The sequence below is a fragment of the Oncorhynchus gorbuscha genome, unplaced genomic scaffold, assembly GCF_021184085.1.
Source record: "Oncorhynchus gorbuscha isolate QuinsamMale2020 ecotype Even-year unplaced genomic scaffold, OgorEven_v1.0 Un_scaffold_3170, whole genome shotgun sequence".
Classification (NCBI taxonomy): domain Eukaryota; kingdom Metazoa; phylum Chordata; class Actinopteri; order Salmoniformes; family Salmonidae; genus Oncorhynchus; species Oncorhynchus gorbuscha.
This window is the reverse complement of record NW_025747491.1, coordinates 42,669-55,135: the sequence shown is the minus strand read 5'-3', so window position 1 is coordinate 55,135 and position 12,467 is coordinate 42,669. Positions and strand designations below refer to the sequence as shown.

General features: G+C 48.0%; 1 pseudogene; it reads right to left on the bottom strand.

Annotated features, from left to right (window-relative positions):
- Positions 1-423: 423 nt before the first annotated feature.
- LOC124027390 overlaps positions 424-12,467 on the bottom strand; it is a 49,323-nt pseudogene continuing 37,279 nt past the window's right edge.

Sequence of the window (12,467 nt, the reverse complement as noted above, 5' to 3'; positions counted from 1 at the left end):
GATCCATATCCACCCAGTATAGACTGTACATCTCTGTCATATATATCTCTGTCATAATGGCCTTTATAGAGTAGTTTCATCCACAGTAGTAATTCATTCATTCCTTTATCAACTCAACACGTCGTCCACAGCCTCATGTAAGCCATCCAGTCTATCGTCTCTGTTGTGATGTGGGGCTTTATAGAGTTGACTTTAGACAGTACTGAATCTATCCATCTGTACTCATCCATATCAACTCAACACGTCGTCCACAGCCTCATGTAAGCCATCCAGTCTATACGTCTCTGTTGTGATGTGGGGCTTTATAGAGTTGACTTTAGACAGTACTGAATCTATCCATCTGTACTCATCCATATCAACTCAACACGTCCACAGCCTCATGTAAGCCATCCAGTCTATACGTCTCTGTTGTGATGTGGGCTTTATAGAGTTGACTTTATACAGTACTGAATCTATCCATCTGTACTCATCCATATCCACTCAGTACTGAATCTATCCATCTGTACTCATCCATATCAACTCAGTACTGAATCTATCCATCTGTACTCATCCATATCCACTCAGTATAGAATCTATCCATCTGTACTCATCCATATCCACTCAGTATAGAATCTATCCATCTGTACTCATCCATATCCACTCGGTATAGAATCTATCCATCTGTACTCATCCACATCCATCTGTACTCATCCATATCCACTCAGTATAGAATCTATCCATCTGTACTCATCCATATCCATCTGTACTCATCCATATCCACTCAGTATAGAATCTATCCATCTGTATTAATCCACACTCATCCGCTCCATATATGGTTTGAGCTTGTACGACTCGTTTCATACACGGATCTCATCATCCTCGTCCTCCAAGAAGGAAGAAAACTTTCCCAGCTCCTCTTCCTCAGGTGGTGCGCTGAAAGTGGCGCTGTTCATATCTCCCCCGTGGAGCTGCCCGGATGGTTTCTCCTGTTCCACGTGGGCGGAGCCAGAGGTGGAGCTGGACACAGAACAGGTATCTAATCGGTGCTGCAGGTGTTTAGGGCGGGGCTCTGGGGTGTAGGGTGCACCCTCGTCCTCTCCCACCTCAGGTTCTACAGAGCTGGTTGGACTCACAGGTACAGGGACCGCCTCCTCCTGCAGCTGCAGTAGCTCAGCTTCTGGTTCCTCTTCTTCTCCCTCCTCCTCTCCTCCCACCTCCCTCCCCAGGAGTAGTGTAGGAGAGGCCCGTCCCTCACTGCTCTTCCCCTCCTCGTATCCCAGATCATCATCCTCCTTCTCCATCACCCCCAGGATGTCCCCCAACATGGAGGGCCCCAGGTCGATGTGAAACGACATGACCGACACCGCGTGCTTCATCCCCCCTCCGTAGTACCCGCGGCTGGGGCTTGGCAGGTCAGTCAGCTCCCCAAAGCTCCTCTCATCCAGCTCCAGAGATCGGGCCCCAGTAGCGGCCCCATTAGACGACCTGGTACCTCCACCTCCATCCTGCTCATTCAGTTGTTTCAGTGGACTGGACGAGAGGCTCTTAGGCACCCTGTGTCCTCCATCAACATGGTCACCGTTTTCATCATTGAGGAAGGGGAGAGACATGGCGTTCTTCACCAAGGTGGGCGAGCCACCGGGTGGCGCCAGCGAGCAGTCTCTCTGGTCCACTCTGGTGACGGACTGGGAGCGTTTGCTGCTGCGGAAGGTTCTGGATAAAAGCCCTGGGCGGGGGGAGTGGGGAGGGGCCTGGGGTTCGGCCTGGTGGGGGCCTCTCCGGAGTGGGTGGAGAGGAAAGAGGTGTCCCGAAGGCGTCCCCGCTGCGACCCACGTGCATGGTGTGGCGGAAGTCCCCCAGGGAGCGCTGATCATCTCCCGGGTCAGGTCCATCCGGGAGCGGCGCTGTTTGGTCTGGGACGAACCAGATACCAGCTGTTTTAGGATGGGCATGGTTGCTGGTGGAGGTCACACACCTCGGACACTCACAGAGTCTGTCACACAGACGCACACAGTCAGTCAGTCAGTCAGTCAGTAGCCCACAAGGACAGATCTCTTTTTTGAAAGTCTTCAAGGTAGATCTGTGTCACACTCATTGCAGTCCCCAGAAACAATAACACATGTCTTCAGTTCCAGGGTGGCTCAATCTGAAAAGAAAGGAGGGGAAAACAACATTAGATATATATGATCATGACAAGACATTGTTTCATACCATGTCATCGTATCATTGCTCTGAAACAAGTGTGGATAACAACGTGTTTTTGATCAAAACAAACTCTGATTTGACACCACTTTATAATGGACCAGTGGTCCAGTCCGGTCTCCTGATGCATCCTAAACACACCTCTATAATGGACCAGTGGTCCAGTCCAGTCTCCTGATGCATCCTAAACTCCCCTTTATAATGGACCAGTGGTCCAGTCCAGTCTCCTGATGCATCCTAAACTCCCTCTATAATGGACCAGTGGTCCAGTCCAGTCTCCTGATGCCAGAGAGATCCCTCCGGGTCAGTCAGACAGAAAGGAACACAAACAAAGACAGTTCACTCAGTAATCCTGATAGCCGTGCTGCAGTGGAACAGAACCCATCCGGGAGGATAGTTTAGGCTACTAACTTGTTCATCTGTAGTTTAACCTTCATTTTGCAATGAAATAACAAATGTAAACAGCAGTACATATCCCAGATCGTACCTTTAAAAGAACAGCAGTACATATCCCAGATCGTACCTTTAAAAGAACAGCAGTCTTCATCCTATATTGTGCCTTTAACATTATTTATTGCAGTGAAATGTCCAATCGAACAAGAGCCGTACCGATCTCAGATTTGATGTTTAAAAGAACGTTTCACAGCCACCACAAAATGTAAACTCACATTAAACCAATAACCGACTTTAATCTAAGAGGCTAAAACATCCGTCTAATTACAGGAAGCATAAGCATTCATGGTTCAACCCTGGAATGATAACTAATACCGCTCTGGCATCTAAATTTGACATGACGTGGCCCTAATGGCACCCAGGTCCTTAGATAGGGCCCTGGTCTAAAGTAGTGCACTATGGCACCCTATTCCATACATAGTGCACTACTTTTGACCATTGGGCTCTGCACAAAATAAGTGTACTATTATAGGGTATATTTGGGGCACATCCATGGGTTTTTAAAGTCCATTGAAAATGACATTGAACTGTAGGGGAGTACACTGCCACCATGCAGACCACAGTACTATATGAACACAGAAAGGGCCAAACTGTTAAACCCCAGACCACAGAAAGGGCCAAACTGTTAAACCCCAGACCACAGTACTATATGAACACAGAAAGGGCCAAACTGTTAAACCCCAGACCACAGAAAGGGCCAAACTGTTAAACCCCAGACCACAGTACTATATGAACACAGAAAGGGCCAAACTGTTAAACCCCAGACCACAGTACTACATGAACACAGAAAGGGCCAAACTGTTAAACCCCAGACCACAGAAAGGGCCAAACTGTTAAACCCCAGACCACAGTACTATATGAACACAGAAAGGGCCAAACTGTTAAACCCCAGACCACAGTACTATATGAACACAGAAAGGGCCAAACTGTTAAACCCCAGACCACAGTACTATATGAACACAGAAAGGGCCAAACTGTTAAACCCCAGACCACAGTACTATATGAACACAGAAAGGGCCAAACTGTTAAACCCCAGACCACAGAAAGGGCCAAACTGTTAAACCCCAGACCACAGTACTATATGAACACAGAAAGGGCCAAACTGTTAAACCCCAGACCACAGTACTATATGAACACAGAAAGGGCCAAACTGTTAAACCCCAGACCACAGTACTATATGAACACAGAAAGGGCCAAACTGTTAAACCCCAGACCACAGTACTATATGAACCCAGAAAGGGCCAAACTGTTAAACCCCAGACCACAGTACTATATAATATAATAACTTTAAACCCAGAAAGGGCCAAACTGTAAAACCAGAAAATCCACAGAAAAGGCCAGTTACAACCCATGCTCTATATGAACCCAGAGAGAAAGAGCCAAACTGTTAAACCCCAGACCAGGACTATATGAACCCAGAGAGAAAGAGCCAAACTGTTGCCAACGGTCTTCTAATAGTACTTAATGGTGGAAGAAGATAAATGTTCTATTTTGACTTTGAAAATGTCCTCGTCATCGTTGTAGACACAACAGTAGCATAATGTAGTGTAAACAGTGAAACACAGCCTCGGCCGGAGGGGAAACAAAACATCCCTACTTTTACTTTAAAACATGAAACTGTTCTTGTCATCTTTTTATTTTTATTTATTTTTTTAACTCTGTTTATTAAGTTTTAAACACACACACACACACAAACACAACACAAAGCAATATAAATAATATACTCAACTAGAAAACAAAAAATACAAAGAAAAAATAGCTTTAAAGATACTATACTTTAGACAAGTTAAACACACCAGGCAGAAGGCTACAGAGGTTAAAGGGCAATCGGTAGTACAGGGACAGAGCAAACACCTCACCATTGTTCCTGTAAACCAGGGGTGTCAAAGTCAAATGGACGGAGGGCCAAATAAAAAATTTAGCTACAAGTCGAGGGCCGGACTGTTCGAATGTTCATTGAAAATTTTTTAAAAACGCATATAGTCTAGTGAACCTAATTGAACCTACTGAAAACCTAACAAATATATTCCAATATGATCAGATAAATAAAGCAATATTTTCTTATGGCTCTGTCAGTAATCTTTAATTTTCAACAGACACAAAAGACAAATTTCCTTTATATAAAAATCCCCATAACATGAACATTAAATGAAAGAAACCGGTATTCAAGGCACCATCAGTAGCCTATATTTTCTATTTTAGCAAAAGACCAGTGGGCTGAATTTACTTCAAAGAAAAAAACAATAATAGCAATTTTCTATCATCCACTCAACTGAAATATTTTTAAAATATAATTGGATTGAAATACAATAAAATAAAGTGCAAAAATCTATTAATCAAAAACAACACTTTGTTTAAGGAGAAGTAACATGCAGTGAAAACAAATATTAAACTTTAACTTTTAAACTTGAACTGAGTAAAAACTCTAAATATGTGATTGCACAGTAATGTTCACTTGTTTGAGGTTGAGGGTGATACTTGGTGGTGTCCCATCTTTTCCACAAGTTCATCAATGTTCAGGGTAAGGCTCTGAGCTGAGGAAATCCTCAGAATTAGTGGAGGTGTTCAGCAGTAAGTCGACTTCTGTGTGATGTTTGTTCAAGTTCATCAAAGAAAACAGTTGTTCACACAGGTATGTGCTGCCAAACATAGACAACGTTTGAGCAGCCTGGATGCGCAGCTGGGGCATTGTGTCGGGAGGAAACAGGCGAACTCCGCAGCACCCACTGCCGCATATTTTGCCCTCAGTGCATCATTGCATTGGAGGTCAATCAGGCTCCATTTGGAGGTTTGGTGGTGAGCTTTCCACGTCAACAGCAAATGGGTTACCGAGCAGTTCCAACCTGCTTTTAGTGCTTCAAAGTCAGCAAATCGGCGTCGATATCAGCGGCAAGCATACCTATTTTATCAGCCAACTGTGCGCTCGAACAGGCTGGTAGAGAGCTTCTCTTTCATGGTCTGGCAGCTGGGAAAGTGGCTCAAATTTTCTTTCCGCATCTGCGTCTCCCACAGAGTCAGTTTGGTTTTAAATGCCTTCACTGTACTGTACATATCAGAGATGACACGATCCCGACCCTGCAGCTGCAAGTTCATTGCATTCAGATGACTCGTAATGTCACAGGGAAAAGCCATTTCACAGAAACATTTCGTCTGAGTTGTGTTGTGTCTTTCCCTTTGCTGTCCAAGAACAGACAAATCTCCTCAGAAGCTGAAACATCTTTGAAGCACCTTTCCCTGGCTTAGCCATCGGGAACACCTCTGTGTGATATAGGCAAATCACCATGCTCCGTTTCTAACTCCGTCAGAAATGCCTTGAACTGGCGGTGATTCAAACCTTTGGCTCTGATAAAGTTAACTGTGCTGCGTGATGATGCTCATTACATGCTCCATTTTCAAGGCTTTACCGCAGAACCTTCCTGGTGTATGATACAATGATAAGCTGTCAGCTCACCTGTCAGTTTTCCTCTTGCATCTTTTCCCGTATCTTCTCCACCAGTCCGCTCCTGTGTCCACACAGGCAGGTGCTCCGTCGGTTGTCAAACCCACCAGTTTTCCCAAGGCAGCTCCATCTCATTTACACATCTTGACACCTCTTCATACAAATCATGCCCCGTAGTTGTGCCATGCATAGGACGTAAAGCCAAAAACTCCTCTGTCACGCTTAGGCTGGAGTCCACTCCGGGATGAAAATTGACAACTGGGCAATGTCAGAAATGATCGGTGCTCTCATCCACAGCCAAGGAATATGCAATGAAATCTTTTCCCTTTTTCACAAGCTGCTCTTTTAGATTGATGGACAACTGGTCTACTCTCTCGGCAATGGTGTTTCTGCTCAGACTCACATTTAAAAGAGTTGCCTTTTTCTGGGCAAACTTCCACAAACTTTAATCATGCAGTTTTTTGATGAAATCCCCCCCGTAAATGGCCGGGCTGATTTAGCGATCTCTTCTGCCAAAATAAAACTGGCCTTGACAGCAGCCTGGCCTTGTGATTTGGCTTTTTTGAACAGAGCCTGTCGAGATTTGAGGCCTCGTTTTAATTCCTCTGCCTTTTGTAGCCTTTGTTCCATGTCCATATTCTTGTTTTTGTCCGCGTGTTTCGTTTCATAATGTCGTCTCAGATTATACTCTTTCAGTACCGCCACACTTTCTCCACACAGAAGACACACAGGTTTTCCAGCTACCTCCGTGAACAAATACTCCGACTCCCACCTTGTTTGAAACCCCGGTTCTCAGTGTCCACCTTCCGTTTTGCCATTTTTGATGGGTATCTGAAAGTTAATTTTACTGTGATGCTGACAACTGCTGTGCCAATAAATATTGAAATGAAGCAGCCTACTGCTCGGTGCGTCACCGTTGCATTGTGGGAAATGTAGTATTGGTGCGTGTAAAGATCTGCGGGCTGCCGGCTTGCTGCGGTCTGCGGGCCGGTTCTAATAACAAATCAAGATCATCCCAGGGGCCGTAAAAAACCTTCTTGAACGGGCCGGATGTGGCCAGCTCTCCCTTGACTCTGACATATGTGCTGTAAACAGTCAAGGGATAAGGGTGGAGAAATGCAACCACTCACAGACAGTCATGGCCACAGACCGACCATCAACTGGGATACAATGCTTTAAAAAAACAAAACAAAATAGAATGATTGTTTATGTAGGGGTGAACAAAATGTAAAAATAAGTGGGAAAAACAAGCTCACACTTCAGTCTCTGCCCGGGCAAGATGAACAAGGCAAACACTATAGTGATGTAACCAGTGAAAAACAGCCTTGACCAGAGGGCAGACCAGATCAGGCTGATATAGAGGCCATGCTGCTTATAGGGAACAGACCAGATCAGGCTGATATAGAGGCCATGCTGCTTATAGGGAACAGACCAGATCAGGCTGATATAGAGGCCATGCTGTTTATAGGGAACAGACCAGATCAGGCTGATATAGAGGCCATGCTGTTTATAGGGAACAGACCAGATCAGGCTGATATAGAGGCCATGCTGTTTATAGGGAACAGACCAGATCAGGCTGATATAGAGGCCATGCTGCTTATAGGGAACAGACCAGATCAGGCTGATAGAGGCCATGCTGTTTATAGGGAACAGACCAGATCAGGCTGATATAGAGGCCATGCTGTTTATAGGGAACAGACCAGGTCAGGCTGATATAGAGGCCATGCTGTTTATAGGGAACAGACCAGGTCAGGCTGATATGAGGCCATGCTGTTTATAGGGAACAGACCAGGTCAGGCCGATATAGAGGCCATGCTGTTTATAGGGAACAGACCAGATCAGGCTGATATAGAGGCCATGCTGTTTATAGGGAACAGACCAGATCAGGCTGATATAGAGGCCATGCTGCTTATAGGGAACAGACCAGATCAGGCTGATATAGAGGCCATGCTGCTTAGAGGAACAGACCAGATCAGGCTGATATAGAGGCCATGCTGCTTATAGGGAACAGACCAGATCAGGCTGATATAGAGGCCATGCTGCTTATAGGGAACAGACCAGATCAGGCTGATATAGAGGCCATGCTGTTTATAGGGAACAGACCAGATCAGGCTGATATAGAGGCCATGCTGTTTATAGGGAACAGACCAGATCAGGCTGATATAGAGGCCATGCTGTTTAGAGGGAACAGACCAGATCAGGCTGATATAGAGGCTATGCTGCTTATAGGGAACAGACCAGATCAGGCTGATATAGAGGCCATGCTGTTTATAGGGAACAGACCAGATCAGGCTGATATAGAGGCCATGCTGCTTATAGGGAACAGACCAGATCAGGCTGATATAGAGACCATTCTGCTTATAGTGAACAGACCAGATCAGGCTGATATAGAGGCCATGCTGTTTATAGGGAACAGACCAGATCAGGCTGATATAGAGGCCATGCTGCTTATAGGGAACAGACCAGATCAGGCTGATATAGAGGCCATGCTGCTTATAGGGAACAGACCAGATCAGGCTGATATAGAGGCCATGCTGTTTATAGGGAACAGACCAGCTCAGGCTGATATAGAGGCCATGCTGTTTATAGGAACAGACCAGATCAGGCTGATATAGAGGCCATGCTGCTTATAGGGAACAGACCAGATCAGGCTGATATAGAGGCCATGCTGCTTAGAGGAACAGACCAGATCAGGCTGTTATAGAGGCCATGCTGTTTATAGGGAACAGACCAGATCAGGCTGATATAGAGGCCATGCTGCTTATAGGGAACAGACCAGATCAGGCTGATATAAAGGCCATGCTGCTTATAGGGAACAGACCAGATCAAGCTGAAACAGAGGCCATGCTGTTTTTAGTGAACAAACAGAACTATGCCCTTCAGCTAGGGAAGGCAGGTGATGCAGTAGGAGTGTGTGTGTGTGTGTGTGTGTGTGTGTGTGTGTGTGTGTGTGTGTGTGTGTGTGTGTGTGTGTGTGTGTGTGTGTGTGTGTGTGTGTGTGTGTGTGTGTGTGTGTGTACTCAGAGCATTCCTCCAGGAGAGAGATGAGTCCTGACAGGCAGCTTACCTGACAACGCACATTACTGCATCACTGTTATGACCTGCAGTGTTCAGACCAGACTCTTCTACTGCCCTGACCTCCCCTATAGGTCACCCCAGGCCGCTGCTATAGGTCACCCCAGGCCGCTGCTATAAGTCACCCCAGGCCGCTGCTATAGGTCACCCCAGACGCTGCTATAGGTCACCCCAGGCCGCTGCTATAGGTCACCCCAGGCCGCTGCTATAGTCACCCCAGGCCGCTGCTATAGTCACCCCAGGCCGCTGCTATAGTCACCCCAGGCCGCTGCTATAGTCACCCCAGGCCGCTGCTATAGTCACCCCAGGCCGCTGCTATAGTCACCCCAGGCCGCTGCTATAGTCACCCCAGGCTGCTGACCTGAAGGAGAGGGGCAGTACAATAGAAAACAGGTTGGCTAATAGATAGAGCTGCAGTGCTTCAGCGAAACATGTGAAAGTCAACCAGGAAACATAGTCACACATGAAAATGATGCAACATGCAATGCTGAAAGCTCATCCTAATAAGAGTCCCTACAAATCAATATGTACCACAGACAGACCTACATACATAGTACACAAATACAGCCTCAACCCATCACCCACGTACTGACCTGCTCCAATACATCGCCCATGTACTGACCTGCTCCAACCCATCACCCACGTACTAACCTGCTCCAACCCATCACCCATGTACTGACCTGCTCCAACACATCACCCATGTACTGACCTGCTCCAACACATCACCCATGTACTGACCTGCTCCACTGCGTCTACCCGTCACCCATGTACTGACCTGCTCCACTGCTCCAACCCATCACCCATGTACTGACCTGCTCCAACACATCACCCATGTACTGACCTGCTCCCACACGTCACCCATGTACTGACCTGCTCCCACACGTCACCCATGTACTGACCTGCTTCACTACGTCAACCCATCACCCATGTACTGACCTGCTCCACTACGTCAACCCATCACCCATGTACTTACCTGCTCCACTGCGTCAACCCATCACCCATGTACTGACCTGCTCCACTACGTCAACCCATCACCCATGTACTGACCTGCTCCACTACGTCAACCCATCACCCATGTACTGACCTGCTCCACTACGTCAACCCATCACCCACGTACTGACCTGCTCCAACACATCATCCATGTACTGACCTGCTCCAACACATCACCCATGTACTGACATGCTCCACTGCGTCAACCCGTCACCCATGTACTGACCTGCTCCACTGCACAACCCGTCACCCATGTACTGACCTGCTCCAACACATCACCCATGTACTGACCTGCTCCAGTACGTCAACCCATCACCCAGCAGGTACTGACCTCCTCCACTACGTCAGCCCATCACCCATGTACTGACCTGCTCCAACACATCACCCATGTACTGACCTGCTCCCACACGTCACCCATGTACTGACCTGCTTCACTACGTCAACCCATCACCCATGTACTGACCTGCTCCACTACGTCAACCCATCACCCATGTACTGACCTGCTCCACTGCGTCAACCCATCACCCATGTACTGACCTGCTCCACTGCGTCACCCCATCACCCATGTACTGACCTGCTCCACTGCGTCAACCCATCACCCATGTACTGACCTGCTCCACTACCTCAACCCATCACCCATGTACTGACCTGCTCCACTGCTTCAACCCATCACCCATGTACTGACCTGCTCCACTGCTTCAACCCATCACCCATGTACTGACCTGCTCCCACACGTCACCCATGTACTGACCTGCTCCAACCCGTCACCCATGTACTGACCTGCTCCAATACATCACCCATGTACTGACCTGCTCCAACACATCACCCATGTACTGACCTGCTCCACTGCGTCAACCCATCACCCATGTACTGACCTGCTCCAAACCATCATCCATGTACTGACCTGCTCCACTGCGTCAACCCGTCACCCATGTACTGACCTGCTCCACTATGTCAACCCATCACCCATGTACTGACCTGCTCCAATACTTCACCCATATACTGACCTGCTCCACTACGTCAACCCATCACCCATGTACTGACCTGCTCCCACACATCACCCATGTACTGATCTGCTCCACTATGTCAACCCATCACCCATGTACTGACCTGCTCCAACCCATCACCCATGTACTGACCTGCTCCAACCCATCACCCATGTACTGACCTGCTCCACTGCGTCAACCCATCACCCATGTACTGACCTGCTCCACTGCCTCTACCCATCACCCATGTACTGACCTGCTCCACTACGTCAACCCATCACCCATGTACTGACCTGCTCCCACACGTCACCCATGTACTGATCTGCTCCCACACGTCACCCACGTACTGACCTGCTCCACTACGTCAACCCATCACCCACGTACTGACCTGCTCCAACCCATCACCCACGTACTGACCTGCTCCACTACGTCAACCCATCACCCACGTACTGACCTGCTCCAACCCATCACCCATGTACTGACCTGCTCCACTGCTTCAACCCGTCACCCATGTACTGACCTGCTCCACTACGTCAACCAATCACCCATGTTCTGACCTGCTCCACTGCTTCAACCCATCACCCATGTACTGACCTGCTCCACTGCTTCAACCCATCACCCATGTACTGACCTGCTCCAACCCATCACCCATGTACTGACCTGCTCCAACCCATCACCCATGTACTGACCTGCTGCACTACGTCAACCCATCACCCATGTACTGACCTGCTCCACTGCGTCAACCCATCACCCATGTACTGACCTGCTCCACTGCGTCAACCCATCACCCATGTACTGACCTGCTCCAACCCATCACCCATGTACTGACCTGCTCCACTGCTTCAACCCATCACCCATGTACTGACCTGCTCCACTGCGTCAACCCATCACCCATGTACTGACCTGCTCCAACCCATCACCCATGTACTGACCTGCTCCACTGACAATCCCTGTATCTGATCTGATGACGCGGCTGTCTTTTCCTTTGTGTACTCCAGTCAGGCTTCACTCCTCACTCCTTCCAGATCTCTCTCCTCCTAGCTCTGCTCTCATAACACATTTAGAAAGTCTTGGTTTAGGATGGGTGGTGGAGGGGAAACCACAGATTTTGACTGCCGAGGTTTCCTGGTAGCAGGCAGCAGTGTTCAGCCCAGCAGAGCCGTCGACCTCGTTCTCTCCGAGGCTCTGCCAGTCGAGGCACAAGCCTCAATCCACTTCCTGTTTATAATGCCCTCACCTGCTGTCGTCTCCACGGCAACCACACTCTTGCTGCTTATGTCTCCGTGGTTACCTACCCCCCTGTGAGGCAAGCGGACGACACTACTTCCTGTCTGTGTGAATGT